This window comes from Malus sylvestris, chromosome 17, assembly GCF_916048215.2.
Source record: "Malus sylvestris chromosome 17, drMalSylv7.2, whole genome shotgun sequence".
Classification (NCBI taxonomy): Eukaryota; Viridiplantae; Streptophyta; class Magnoliopsida; order Rosales; family Rosaceae; genus Malus; species Malus sylvestris.
In genome coordinates this window covers 18334509-18346782 of record NC_062276.1, presented here as the reverse complement: position 1 = coordinate 18346782, position 12274 = coordinate 18334509, and positions in this window count along the sequence as shown.

The window sequence follows — 12274 nt, the reverse complement described above, 5'->3', positions numbered from 1 at the left end:
GTTTCTGAAGTTGAAGAGGAAGTGGAAGACATGGCAGCGGACAACCGAACGATCAAGGAGCTTTCCACTTCGGGATTGGATAATGCCGCACCTCTATGTATCCAATACCCTAGGGCGGCTCAGGACAAAACTGCCGAGTTCGAATTGAAGTCAAGCTTGTTACATCACATTCCGAAGTACCATGGGCTGTCCATGGAAGATCCAAACAAGCACTTGAAGGAGTTTGAAGTCGTTTGCTCAAGCATGACTCCGGTAAACGTGGACGGGAATATATTGAAGATGAAGTATTTTCCCTTTTCTCTTATGGAAAAGGCGAAAGATTGGTTATATGAATTAGCTCCCGGAACAGTCACATCTTGGGAGAGCATGAAACGGGCTTTCTTAGAGAAGTTTTTTCCAACCTCTCGAGTCATTCTCCTACGAAAAAGGATAAGTGGAATTCAACAAGAAGAAGGTGAGTCTTTTCCTACATACTATGAACGTTTTAAATCTCTTGTTGCTTCTTGTCCACAGCATCAAATGAAAGAGGAGCTTCTTCTGCAATACTTCTACGAGGGACTTCTACCAATCGAACGACAAATGCTAGATGCCTCGGCGGGAGGAGCATTGGTGGACAAGACCCCCACGGCAGCAAAGACTTTGATTGCCAATCGAGCGTTGAACGCTCAACAATACGAAGGTGTTGGACAAAGAGGCACTCCACGGCAACACCAAGTGAATGAGGTAAGTGCCATAACCGAACTTCAAAATCAAATTGCTAACCTTACTACTTTGCTTTCTCAGGTTGTGGAAGGGCCAAAAGTTCAAAATGTAAGTGCGTGTGGCGTATGTTCCATGCAAGGACACCCTACGGACAAGTGCCCACAACTGATTGAGAACGGAGGGTGGGAGACCCTAAATGCCGTGGGTTTTGGGCAGCAATACCAACAAAGGAATGATCCCTTTTCTAACACCTACAATCCCGGTTGGCGTGATCATCCAAATTTCAAATGGCGAGAACCCCAACAAGGCCAACAACAAAGCACATTTAGGCAACAACCCCCGGGTTTCTATCAAAAGCCATTTGCACCAACTCAACCCCAAGCACAACCCACCCAAAAATCAGGTTCGTCTATTGATAATGATCAAATTTTTAATTTACTAACTTCTATGGCGCAGGGAATGCAAAATAGGGACAAAAAGGTGGACGAGTTGGAGAAACAAGTAGGGCAAATTGCCGAGTTCATGGGGCAGTTTCGAGAGCAAGGAAGATTGCCTAGCTCAACCATTGCAAATCCGAAAGGAGGCTTTGAATCTGCCAAGGCAATAATGTTAAGAAGTGGGAAACAAGTAGGAACAGCCCCACCACCATCCAAATCAGCCCCAAACAAGGTGGAAGAAGTAATAATTGAAGAGGAGGAACAGGGGTTGGCCACGGCAAGGAAAGAAGTTCCTTTGCCGCAAGTCTCCATGGCTCCTAAGCCATCCAATCTGCCAAATAAAGGTACAACTGTGTCCAATTCCATTCCTACTAATGATTTTCCTTTGAATGTCCCCTTTCCTAGTAGGTTCAAGCAAACAAAGAAAGAAGAAGCTGAAAAGGACATTCTAGAGACATTCCGGAAAGTGCAAGTCAATATACCTCTCCTTGACGCAATTAAGCAAGTACCTAGGTACGCCAAGTTTTTGAAGGAACTATGTACAACAAGAAAGAGAATTTCAAACAAAGAGGTTGTCCAGGTAAGTGAGAATGTTTCCGCTGTTTTGCAAAGAAAATTACCTCCTAAATGCAAAGATTCGGGAAGTTTTACAATTCCATGTGTTATAGGCAATACTAAATTTGAACATGCTATGTTAGATCTAGGAGCTTCCATTAATGTCATGCCATACTCAATATATGCATCCATGAACTTAGGAGAGCTTAAAAACGATGGTGTTATAATTCAATTAGCCGATCGTTCTAATGCATATCCGAAAGGAGTTTTGGAAGATGTGTTGGTGCAGGTGGATAACTTGATATTCCCAGCGGATTTCTACGTTTTAGAGATGGAGGACTCACCAAATGTCACCCCATTGCCGATTCTACTTGGGAGGCCATTCATGAAAACAGCACGCACCAAGATCGATGTGTTCAAAGGGACGTTGACAATGGAATTTGATGGGGAGATTATTAACTTTAACATTTCTGAAGCTATGAAATTTCCTAAAGATGATCATTCTTTTTTTTCTATTGATATACTGGATGAATTGGCGCAGGATTATCTTGATATGTTGGAGGACGATCCACTCGAAACAACAATTGCACAAGGACTTGGCACAAAACCCAACATGGCCGTACCAAAGGATGAACATGCCGAGCTTGTGGCTGCCTTGGAATCATTGCCAAAACATCATGGTAAGCCTTCTCACCCAAGTCCAATTCCCGTTTCCACTAATACGTTGTTACCTTCTGTGATTCAGGCCCCCGTTCTTGAGCTTAAACCGTTGCCGGACCATTTAAAGTATGCATTCTTGGGAGAGGAAGAGACGTTGCCCATCATTGTCTCTTCATCACTCACGGCATTAGAGGAAGAAAAGTTGATTCGGGTGTTGAAAGAGCACAAAACAGCCATCGGATGGACATTGGCCGATATTAAGGGAATTAGCCCTACAACATGCATGCATTGCATCTTTCTAGAGGATGGGGCTAAACCAACTCGAGAAGCTCAACGCCGACTCAACCCTCCGATGATGAAAGTCGTGAAAAAGGAAATTATAAAGCTTCTCGACTGTGGAGTGATCTATCCAATCTCGGATAGCCGTTGGGTCTCACCGGTTCAAGTTGTCCCAAAGAAGTCCGGAGTCACTGTGGTGAAGAATGCCGAGGATGAGCTTGTGCCAACCCGTATTCAAACAGGTTGGAGAGTATGCATTGACTATAGGAAGCTCAACAACACCACAAGGAAGGACCACTTTCCACTACCATTCATCGATCAGATGCTAGAAAGGTTAGCCGGTCATTCTTTTTATTGTTTTCTTGACGGTTATTCGGGATATAATCAAATTGTCATAGCTCCGGAAGACCAAGAAAATACCACCTTCACGTGCCCATTTGGTACTTTTGCTTACCGCTGCAAGCCATTCGGTTTATGCAATGCACCGGCCACGTTCCAACGATGCATGGTAAGTATTTTTTTAGATTTTATTGAGAAGATTATTGAGGGATTCATGGATGATTTTAGTGTCTTTGGCGATTCGTTTGATGGTTGCTTGGAAAATCTCACATTAATCTTAAAACGATGCATGGAAACTAACCTTGTTTTAAATTGGGAAAAGTGTCACTTTATGGTAAAACAAGGCATAGTTTTAGGGCATATTGTTTCTGCAAGGGGAATTGAGGTTGATAAATCGAAAATATATCTTGTACGCTACTTACCCTCTCCGACTTCGGTTAGAGAGGTTCGTTCGTTTCTGGGACATGCAGGATTTTATAGGCGATTCATCAAGGATTTTTCAAAGATCTCCACACCCCTTTGCCGACTTCTCCAAAAGGAGGTGCCCTTCGAGTTCAACGAGGAGTGTGAAAAGGCGTTCAAACACCTTAAAGAGATGCTAACTTCGGCGCCCATCATTCGGCCACCAGATTGGAGCATTCCCTTCGAGCTTATGTGCGATGCATCCGATTATGCTCTAGGCGCTGTTTTGGGACAAAGGAAGGACAAACAGCCACACGTCATATATTATGCCTCTCGGACCTTGAACGATGCTCAATTGAACTACTCCACAACGGAAAAAGAACTCCTTGCCGTTGTTTTTGCTTTAGATAAGTTTCGTTCTTATTTACTTGGTACTAAAGTAATAATTTACACTGATCATGCAGCGTTGAAGTACTTGCTCACGAAGAAGGAGGCTAAACCAAGGCTTATTCGATGGATGCTTCTTCTCCAAGAGTTCGATATCGAAATCCGAGACAAGAAAGGAAGTGAGAACGTTGTGGCTGATCACTTGAGCCATTTGGTGCATGAAGAAGATGTCATACCTATTCCAGAGACATTCCCGGATGAGCAATTGATGTCCCTAAAGGTCAGTGCACCTTGGTATGCCGATATTGTTAATTTTTTGGTGTCAAAACGTATTCCAAGTGAGTTCACTAGGCACCAACGTGATAAACTTAGGTATGATGCACGGTTTTATGTGTGGGATGATCCATACTTATGGAAATTTTGCCCCGATCAGGTTATACGTCGTTGTGTGCACAATTCTGAATGTCATTCCATTTTGAGTTTTTGTCACACTTATGCATGTGGAGGGCACTTTGGCACACAACGCACAGCCCTCAAGGTGTTACAATGTGGATTCTATTGGCCTAGTATTTTTAAAGATGCTAAAACTTTTTGTTTAACATGTGATAAATGCCAACGAATGGGTGGTATAAGTGCTAGGGACCAAATGCCGCAGGTGTCTATCCTAAATGTTGAAATTTTTGATGTTTGGGGTATTGATTTTATGGGTCCCTTCCCTTCATCGTATGGTTTCATGTATATTTTGCTTGCGGTTGATTATGTGTCGAAATGGGTGGAAGCCAAGGCCACCCGGACTAATGATTCTAAAGTGGTTGCAGATTTTATTAGAACTAACATTTTTGCAAGGTTTGGAATGCCATGAGTGATCATTAGTGATGGAGGGTCACATTTTTGCAATCGGACCATTGAAGCGTTATTTAGGAAATACAGTGTCACCCATAAGGTTTCTACACCTTACCATCCTCAAACGACTGGCCAAGCCGAGGTTTCCAACCAAGAGATCAAGCAAATACTTGAGAAGACAGTTGGGCCAACACGGAAGGATTGGAGCTTACGATTAGATGATGCACTTTGGGCGTATCGTATGGCGTACAAAACCCCCATTGGGATGTCCCCCTTCCGACTTGTCTATGGCAAGGCGTGCCATCTTCCCGTTGAATTGGAGCACAAAGCACTTTGGGCCATCAAGAAGTTTAACATGAACCTCGATGACACGGGAAGTCAAAGGAGATTGCAATTGAATGAGCTTGATGAGATACGGCACGAGGCGTACGATAATGCAAGCATTTACAAGCAAAAAACCAAAGCTTTCCATGACAACATGATCTGTGGGAAATCATTCTCAATTGGGCAGAAAGTGCTATTGTTCAATTCCCGTTTACGTTTGTTTCCCGGTAAGTTACGTTCTAAGTGGATTGGACCGTTTGTTATTACTAATGTTTTTGTTCATGGTGCAGTCCAAATCCAAAGCTTGAAAACAGGACAAGAATTCAAGGTGAACGGGCATCGTTTGAAGCCCTATTATGACACCTTTGTGGAGCATGCCGTGGATGACATACCCTTGGATGCCGTGGGCCCTAGTAAGGAGTGAATAAGGTCTTCGTCCGGCTGTACGACGTTAAAGCAAGCGCTACTTGGGAGGCAACCCATGCATTCAACAAAGGAGAACATAGAGAGCACTCCAATTCCAGATTTGCGTTCCTAAACTCTTCTCTTTGTTCTTCGATTCGTTTCTGCTATGTTAGGTTGTTTAGATGTTGTTTTGTTTGTTTGTTTGTTATTTGTGTGAGTCTATGCTTGAAACATTGAGGACAATGTTTGATTTAAGTGTGGGGGGGTAACCAAAGTGTTTTGATGCAAATTCGTAGGGTTTATCACTCATAATTTCAAATGTTGTTTCTTGCTGTTTTTAAGCCTTTTTAAGCTGTTTTGGTGTGTTTTAATGTGTTTTGAGTCAAAAATCCGAAAATCCCATAAAAATTTGAAAAATTTGTTTTAAAAAACCCAAAAAGAGTCGTTTTTGTGTGTTTGTTTGTGTCTTAGGGTACCTTCCAACACAATGATGAGGATTCGGTTTGTAATTGCGTGACGGTTAAAGAGAGTTATAAACATGGATAAAAGTTTGATTTACTCTTTGGTTTATGCTTGGTTGTGGTTATAACTTATGAATTCACATGTAATCATAAAGTAAAAATCCGTTTTTGTAACATGCTTGAAGGAAGTAACTCAAACTAACGCTACAACCTTGTGAGACTTGAGCCTAAACGTTTATTTGGAGAGTTAAAATCTGTGCATTCTTTGTTTTCTAAAGTCGTTGCATGATCTCATTATTCTTTGCTTGGTTGCTACTTAGAAGGCGTTTCATCACTTAGAACCAAACACTAGAACTCAGGCCCATTTCATTCAAAACATGTCATTGATTTGCATAACACATATTCAAGATTAAGTTGTGTAGTGTCCACCATAGCCCAAAAGCCGTATATCCCTATTCCATTATGTTTTGTAGGTGTTAACCCCGTTGAGCCTCATTTAGCCTATTTTCCTTGTTAACCACATTAGCCTCACCTAGCCTAGATTAGGACCATCCACACCCTTGTTCTTAAAACGTAGTAAAGCATAATGCAAGATGAATTCCTTTTGATCAATGTGTGCGGGAAACAAGTGTGGGGGAAGGATTAATGATATAGGGATGTGCCAAAGTCTTGAATGAGGCACGGCAAAGAAGAGAAAAAAATGAGAGCATTCGTTTTTATTTTTACATCAATCTTCTCACATATAACTAGTGTAGGGTGTGTAGTTAGACAATCTGAGTGAAAATAGAGTGCATATCTAGTAAGGAATTGAGGGATTCTCTAAGGCATGTTACTACATTCAAAACATTGTTTTAATTGGTTAAATGTGAACTAGTAAGTAGTGACTATGATTAAGTATGGGCTTGAGTGTAAAGATGGCTAAAATCTGTGGGAATGATGATTTTTAACATGTCATGTGCATTGGAAATCCCTGAGGCGATTGTTGGAAGGTTTAGGTTGTTTTACTTGTTTTATTTCGTTTTGTTCTTTTGTTTCGTTTTGTTTTGCTCGAGGACTAGCAAAAGCTAACTGTGGGAGAATTTGATAGGAGCATATTTATGCGCCTTAGTTTAGCTTGTTCTTGTACATTTATAGTGTTTTTGCTTAGTAAAGTAGTCTTTTAAGCTAGTTTTATGTGTTTTCATGTTTTAAGGGCAAAGTATGCAAAAGGATGCATTTTGGAGCATTTTGGAGCAAAGTTGAGCTTGGAATGAATGTCATATGCTTGGAGCCAAGAGGATGGACGAAATTGAAGATTTGAAGATGATGTTTCCTACTCAAACAAGGTTTCCTACTTGAAGTAGGAAAGTTAAATCCAAATGGCATCAAGTTTCAGCAACAAAGAAGTTTTCCAAGTCCAAGAAGGAAAAGGAATCCAAGATGAAGAAGGAGAAGAATTCCAAGTCAAGGGAGGATTGAGACATGTTTTCCTAATGCTAGAAGGACTCCTAAGTGTTGTAGGACACAAATGAGAAGTTTCTAGAAAGTTTACATCCTTGTCGTGGGTTTCATGCAATTCCTATCAGTTTTGGGGCTTTCTAGAAGCCCTATCCTTAAATCCCTACATTGGTGCCGCACCCTAGCTTCTAGATGCCTAGTTCCTTGCCTTGCAAGGCATTCTAGAAACCTTATCACCTTATCCTATCCCTGCCGCACCTAGGACCCTTTTTCCTTTGCAAAATCTGATTGTTTAGACCTATTTCCTTGTGGATTTGGGTTATCCAAGTCCATATCTGATTACCCTAGGGTTTTAAGTGCCTATATATACTCCTATTAACCCCTAAATCAGAACACCAATCACCACAATTCACAATTCACGCCAGAAATCATTCCTTGCTCCTAGCCGCACCACCCATCAACCCTAAACACCATCACACATCCTCCATCCATTCTACATCATCCATAACCCCAAAGAACCTGTCCAAAGTCCTTGCCGCACCAAGGAGGGGGAGAAGGAAGCTCGGAAGATTCATGCAATTCAAGTTCGCGTCGCTGGAATTTCTAGGTGTTTCTTTTCCTTTGATTTCAATGTTTAAATTCAATTCTCTTTGTTTTGTGCGTATGAGGAACTAAACCCCCCCTTGGCTAGGGAGGGATTCGAAATACATGTTTATGCTTGCGTTATGATTTGATTACTTCTAATTGCGTTTCATAAGTTGTGAATTCAATTTACTTATCTATGTGGATTACATTGATTTGTGTGTGTTGGTTGAGAGTGCACGCTTAATTATCATGCATAAATTGAATGCTAGGATATAAGGAAATTTCACCTAATCGTTATGGAATTATATTCACAAGTAGTAAAGGTTGATGATCTCAATCGCGTTAAGTAAATTCTTGGCATAAGTTTCATGCAATCATAGTAACAAGTGCTTCGTCAATGCTTATGGTTTTCATAGAACTTAATGATTCTTGCTTGTATCTCTATTATGCAATCATGTAGGGGACTTGTGGGGAATGTTTTGGGTTGTCGTATGCAATCATCCAATTCAATAACGTTAGGAAAATCTGAGGGTTAATTTAAGCGGACCTAATTAACTTGGGGCATTGAGAATTCATGGTTTATTGAAAAGCAATTGGAAATCGTTTTGTATGCAAGTATAACATGTGCGGAGATGAACCCCTTAGCTAGCCTTCCATTCACCCATTTAAATCAAATTCATTTTTACAATCTGTTCTAATTTACAAAGTTTGTTTTGTTTTTAAATTCGTCCAAAACCAATCCCCCTTTGTTTTAAAGTGTCAAAATTAGTCAGTAAATGTTTAGTTTGTGTTTTTAAGTGTCTTAGGTCAAGTTAAAACCCAAATTCGTCCAGTTTGGTGCTTAGTGTCCAAAACTGCCCAGATTGTGTTTTTAAGGCAGTTTTGAGTGTTTTGGTGCTGTTTTGAGTCTTTTGGTTTGTTTTGGTGTTTTAAAGTTTAGTTTTGCATTCTTTGAGTTTATTTTAGTGTTTTAAAACTTTTTTTTACGTTTTTGAGTCAATTCCAAGTGATTTTGCAATCCCTCCTAATCCCCGGTCTAGAACGATCCCTACTTACATACATTGCTACAATTGATAAAAAGAGGGTTTAATTTGAGTGCTTATATATTTTACATCATTGACAAAAAGAGGGTTTAATTTGTGTGCTTATCTATTTCGCATCAAAACACGCACTAGTTTCTCTTCTTCTTGTGCCGTGAGGGATGAGGAAATAATGGCAGGTAAGGTCTCGTTTTCCCCCAAGAAAATGTACTTCAAATGGCTTGGTAAGGGTTTGAGATCAAGGATGGGAGCCTGAATTATGGATGGAAGCAACTTGTTAGTCGAAATGGGAATTGAATCGAAGTTAGGAGACTTACCACCATGCTTAGGTAATGACTCAAGGGCAGCAACCAACTCAATGAATTCCTCACTAGGAGGCACGACATGGATTGGTTCATGTATGCCGTGGGTTAGCATATGTTCTGCCCCTTTGGTTTTGAGTTCCATGCCTCTTGTAATGACTTTTTCAAGCGCATCGTCATTCAAATCTTCAAGATATACCTGCGCCAAAGAGTCAATTATATCAATAGAGAAACATGAATGGTCCTCACTATGGTACTTAATAGAATCAGAAAGATTGAAATTAACAACTTCCCCATCAAATTCCATGGACAAAGTTCCATTAAACACGTCAATCTTAGTCCGGGCCATTTTCATGAATGGCCTTCCAAGGAGGATGGGCAATGAAGGGGCATGGTCCAATTCATCCATTTCGAGCACATAGAAATCCGCCGGGAAGATTAAATGATTTACCTGCACTAAAACATCTTCCAAAACACCCTTTGGATAGGCATTAGATCTATCAGCCAATTGTATGATCACACCATCATTTTTCAACACTCCTAAATTCATAGATGCATAAATTGAATATGGCATAACATTTATAGAAGCACCTAAGTCTAACATGGCAGATTCAAAGCGAGTGTTACCAATGACACAAGGAATTGTAAAACTACCCGGATCTTTGCATTTTGGGGGTAGTTTGCTTTGCAAGATGGCGGAGACATTTTCACCTACCTTTCCAACCTCCTTGGTCGAAATCCTCTTCCTAGTGGTGCACAACTCCTTTAAAAACTTGGCATATCTCGGGACTTGCTTGATTGCATCCAAAAGGGGTATGTTAACTTGAACTTTCCTAAATGTCTCAAGGATGTCCTTTTCAGCTTCTTCCTTCTTTGTTTGCATAAACCTACTAGGAAAAGGAACATTCGAAGGAAAAACATTAGTAGGAACTGAATTTGACACACTCTTACCCGTATTGGACAGATTGGACAACTTTGGGGTGTTAGAAGCTTGCGGCAAAGGTGTTTCCACCTTTGCTGTGGGCTAGCCTTCTTCCTCCTCTTCAAATTTCAGTTTTTCATCCTCCTTGAGACCTGATGTTGATGGTTTAGAACCTTCCCCAACTTCTTTTCCACTTCTCAACAATATGGCTTTTGCGCTTTCGAACCCTCCCTTCGGATTTGGAATGGTAGAACTAGGAAGTTGGCCTTGGTCTCGAAACTTCCCTACAATGATAGGAGCATATTTATGCACCTTAGTTAACTAGTTCTTATGCATTTTTGTTATGTTTTCTTAGTTTAAAGTAGTCTTTTAAGCTAGTTTCATATGTTTTCAGGTTTAAGGGCATATTACATAAAAGGATGCAAATTGGAGCCTTTTGGAGCAAAATGGAGCTTAGATTGGAAAGTACATGCTTTGAGCACAAGGAATGGACGAGTTTGAAGGTCAAAGGAGCTTAAGAAATGAAGAAATGAAAGTGAAGAACAAAGAATTCAGAATTGGAAACCAAAGTTTCTAAAGTTGGAAGTTTCTATTCTTGGAGGTTTCCATTTTCGAGAGTTTCTATTCTTGGCTTTGGGCTTTTAGATGACCTAAACCCTAATTCCTTGTGGACCCTAACCCTAGCCGCACCTAGGCCTCTAGAATATCTGATTTCCTTGCCTTGCAAGGCATTCTAGAAGGCCCATCTCTAAACCCTAACCCTAGCCGCACCTTAGGCCTTATTCCCACTAAAAATCTGATTGTTTTAACCTAATTTCTGGTGGATTTGGGCTTCTAGAAACCCTAATCTGATTGCTAGGGTTTTGAAGTGCCTATATATACTCATTAAACCCTTTTGGCCGGAGATATCACCTCCCATATACATCATTCACGTCAGAAACAAAGAGGCTCTCTTTGCCGCACCTTTCAACCACCATATTCCATATTTTCTGCCCAAAATCATCCCTAGCCGCACCACCCATCAACCCTACACCTTTCCATACCATTCCCCATCCATTCTACACCATAAATACCACCCAAAACCTGTTATAAAGTTCTCTGCCGTAGCAAGGAGGAAGGAAAATTCTTGGATGCGCTTGCTGCCAAGTTGGAGCGTTCTAGGTGTTTTCTTTCTTTGGATTTTAATTTCTAAATTTATGTATCTTTGCTTTGCGAGTATGAGGAACTAAACCCCTCCTTGGCTAGGGGGGGATTCGAAACCATGTTTATGCTTGCTATATGATTTGATTACTTCTAATTGCGTTTCATAAGTTGTGAATTCAATTTACTTATCTACAAGAATTAAAACTGATTTGTGTATGTTGGTTGAGGGTCGACACTTAATTTGCATGCATGAATTTGATGCTAGGATATAAGGAAATTTCAACTAATCGTTATGGACTTATATTCATAAGTAGTAAAGGTTGATGATCTCAATCGTGTTAAGTAAATTCTTGGCATAAGTTTCATGCAATCATAGTAACAAGTGCTTCGTCAATGCTTATGGTTTTCATAGAACTTAATGATTCTTGCTTGTATCTCTATTATGCAATCATGTAGGGGACTTGTGGGGAATGCTTTGGGTTGTCGTATGCAATCATCCAATTCAATAACGTTAGGAAAATCTGAAGGTTAATTTAAGCGGACCTAATTAACTTGGGGCGTTGAGAATTCATGGGTTATTGAAAACCAATTGGAAATCGTTTTGAATGCAAGTATAACATGTGTGGAGATGAACCCCTTAGCTAGCTTTCTATCCATTCAATTCAATCAAATTCGTTTTAAAATCTGTTTTGATTTACAAGTTTATGTTTTGTTTCAATTTCGTAAAAACCAAATCCCCCTTTGTTTTCAAGTGTCAAATTAGTTAGAGAGTGTGTTAGTTTGTGTTTTTAAGTGTTTTGAGTCAAGTTAAAACCTATTTTCGTCAAAATCTTGTTTAGAGTTCAAAACTGCCCAGAAAGTGGTTTTAAGGCAGTTTTGAGTGTTTTTGTGTTATTTTGAGTCTTTTGGTTTGTTTTGGTGTTTTAAGTTATAGTTTTACATTCTTTGAGTCTAGTTTAGTGTTTTAAACTTTGTTTTTACGTTTTTGAGTCAGTTTTCAAGTGATTTAGCAATCCCTCCTAATCCCCGGCCTAGAACGATCCCTACTTAC